This window comes from Vigna radiata, unplaced genomic scaffold (genome assembly GCF_000741045.1).
Source record: "Vigna radiata var. radiata cultivar VC1973A unplaced genomic scaffold, Vradiata_ver6 scaffold_1030, whole genome shotgun sequence".
In the NCBI taxonomy this organism is placed as follows: domain Eukaryota; kingdom Viridiplantae; phylum Streptophyta; class Magnoliopsida; order Fabales; family Fabaceae; genus Vigna; species Vigna radiata.
Genome location: NW_014543295.1, coordinates 1 through 3,459, shown reverse-complemented (window position 1 = coordinate 3,459; position 3,459 = coordinate 1). Strand labels below are relative to the sequence as shown.

At 31.8% G+C, this 3,459-nt stretch overlaps 1 long non-coding RNA gene across 2 annotated transcripts; it reads left to right on the top strand.

The window, feature by feature from the left end:
• On the top strand, positions 1-3,452 carry LOC106754283. 2 transcript variants are annotated; one of them, XR_001375291.2, is made up of 5 exons: positions 1-54; positions 187-239; positions 761-867; positions 1,132-1,271; positions 2,933-3,452. It is a non-coding gene; the product is annotated as an uncharacterized LOC106754283 (long non-coding RNA). The 2 variants fall into 2 exon arrangements; XR_001375290.2 differs by having other exon boundaries at positions 1,052-1,271.
• Positions 3,453-3,459: the final 7 nt, after the last annotated feature.

Here is a 3,459-nt window from a genome sequence, read left to right as displayed (position 1 = left end):
TCAATTCCTGCTGCCAAGAAAGCTGACATCAAAACAAAGATAGCCCGACTTCAGGTATTATATATATGTAGAATATATTTGCAGGCATTTTTCTTTTTTCCCGTTTCACTATTGTTTTTTATATCTCGTCCTTCAATTTGCTAATGCATTTAGTGATATATTTTAATAATACCATATTTCTTGTAGGACCAAGTGAGAAAAGCACAGAAGCATATTGCTGAGGAAAACAAGTGAGCCCTGTAATGATCATTTCTTGTTTGATTTATAAATGTAACATATGGTCTATCTTTACTTCTATTCAAGTTTCCTTTTTGCTTTCCATTTTTTAGGAAACATATAGCACGAGTTTGTATATAATAAAACCGATATTTTATATATTTTAAAATCTTTTTTGAAATATTTTATTAAAAAATTATTATTTTTTTTTAAAATTAGACTAATTGTTTTAAAAAGAAAAACGTTATTTATTGTAAGACACCAATATATATATTTAGAAACTTTGTTAAGGAAGTATTATATTTTAATGTATTAATAGAAACAACATTGATTATTTTGCTTGTTATTGATTATTTAGATTGTATTATGGAATTGAATTTTATGTACGATAGTAGTACAAATAAATCAAATATTAAAAAACAAAACGTCACTTTTATACCTGTTAAAGCACAACAGGTATAAAAAGTCTTATTTTTTTTATACCGGTTATCAGAATGTTAGGTGTAAAAGTGAAATTCTTTTATATCTGTTGTGGAACCAACAGGAAGGAGGGAGAACAAGAGAGGGAGAACGAAAAAGAAGAGCTGCGAGCTGTAAGCTGTGCGGGAGGGAAAAAGACTAAAGTAATTCATACCTCTTGAAGATTAACAGGTATAAAATAAAGGATTTTCTATACCTATTCTCAATGCAACCGGTATAAACGTATTTGGATTATTTACAATTTTGCTAATACATTATTTTTTATACCTGATTTTATTATAACTTATGTAGAAAAATTTCTTTTATTTACGAAATTACCATTGCGTCACTTTTTATACCTGGTGAATTTTAACAGGTATAAAAAATTGCTATAAAAAATATATTTTCTGCTAGTGTCGAAAGACCAAAGCTTCACTAGAAGCTTCCTCCAATCAGAAAGTAGGTGAACCTTTGCATCACGAGTGGCTGGGAAGAGTGAGAAGAGAAAGAGGGCGAACGCGGGAGACACCTCCGATGAAGCTTGCAGCGGCGACAGTGGACCGGAAGAGAGTCAGATGGTAACTGAAGAAGCGGAGGTAAGAAAAACTCTCAATATCTCTGTCATTGAACGAAAAGAAAAACTGTATTATTGTTTATTCTGAGTTACACGAAACCACACACTGGAAACCTTATATATAGGGCTCCGATGAGCACAATCCTAACAGTTAGAATCTCTAACTGAAAACAAATAACCCCTAATTTAAAACACTAAAAGACAAAATAGCTCTTAGGAGCATTAAACCCAATAACAGAAACATTAATACGCTCCCCTCAAGCTAGATGGTGGATACTCACTAATCCAAGCTTGGGGATGATAGATCTAAAATGAGTTTGGTGAGGAAATTTAGTGAACACATCCGCAAGCTGTTTTTCCGATCGAATGGGGAGAAGATGTAAAAACTTCGCTTGAATCTTCTCACGGACCACGTGGCAATCCAGCTCAATATGCTTGGTTCGCTCATGGAATGCAGAGTAAAACAAACAAAAAAAAAAAAAAACGATGAGATCATAAATGATTAAAGTGAGACAATACTAGGTATTTATGGAGAGGAAGCATACCAATACAGCCTCCCATAATTTGTCTTTGTTTTGTGCATCACGAATGGGTGGGGAACACTTAAAACGAGTACCTCCATTTGGTATCTCTTTAGAGGTGAAAGCCAGGTAGTGAGGACAAGTCTCAACGTTTATGCTATCACCTCGACTTTTTGCTTCCTGTACATTATAAATGTATAATATTAGCAATCTAGTCAATTGGTATACTTCATATTTAATTTTAACCAAGCAACTCAATGATAGAGTACCTTAATCAGATCTAAGGAAGCACTTGAATCAGACAAGTGGACAATATGAATATGTGCTCCTTAGTGTACAACATTACCCCATCACAGTGTGTTTTGTTGCGTTTATATGAAAGCAGAAATGGGTGAGCAAAGAAATTTAAAAAACTTCACGGAACTGAATAAAAAACTCCCACCTATAACTTCACATGAACGTACCTTGATATGGTCAATAGTTGTCATAGGAAAGTCATTAATTCCTGAAGGACACATAAAAGACTGCAAACAGAAAAGGGAGAAAAAGAAAGTGAGTCAGAGTTGAAGAAAGAATTCTGAAACAAATGCAAATGTAAACAGTTAAAACAGAACTTGAAAATGAGAATTTACCTAAAACAATGAAAATGAAACCGAACCTAGTGCATGAAAATGAAACTGAAACAAAACTTAAAGAGTCTAATGAGTGAAATAGGATCAAAGAGAAAAATTATACAAGCAACTATGAATAAAGCCTAGTCTACTGCCTAAAACAGATTATGAAAGCATCAAAAACTAAGTATTTACAAACTAGAAGTAAGTATTTAGAAACTGAAACAATGCTAAAAGCAACTAAGAAAAGAAACTGAAAAAAATTTTAGTCCTATTTTAACTACAAAAAAAAAAAACATACTATCAGATGCATATTAGAGTAAAAACAAGTATTTAAATCTATACCTTCTCACCCCACACTTAAGAGGCACATTGTCCTCAATGTGTGAGTAAGAAAGGCTCCTAAACAACACAGATATTCAGATTTATGTACAGCACAGTAACACAATGAAACAAAATAGAAATAAGAATAAAAACAGCACCAAAATTGAGAAAAAAAATGTTTGAAACAGAATTCAGAAATTGATAGTATTCAGATTGTTCATTAACAGAGAAAACAGGAAAAAGAAAAGGAAGAAAAGCTTATTCTTCATAAGTCCTCTATGAGCTGCTTGATTCTCCTTTTATCCAAACAGAAGAAAAAAGAAAAGAAAGTTGAGAAAGGTTCATGATTGACAACAGATATCAATCCAGACATACTTAATTGTTCATACATGTCTAATTTTCTTCAACTTCATTATATTCATCGTTTGGCACGCTTCCTTGATCAGATACCTACAATATAACATAATAGTTAGTTGGTTATATATTTAAAAAAAAATCATACAAATAAATTTAGTAATTATTACCGAGGGTTGAAATGCTGCAAACTTTGAAGGCAATTGACCTTGATAATTTTGCAACATGAATGCTATCATTTCTTTCATATCATTGACTTGTGATATCAATGAAGATTTTAACAAATGAAAGTATTAAAAAAAAATGATACCTAACAAGTTAATCATAAAAGAAACAAACCAAGTAATTGATAAAATATTTATTAACCTGAGTTTGTAATTCATCATTAGAAGGGGCAGCT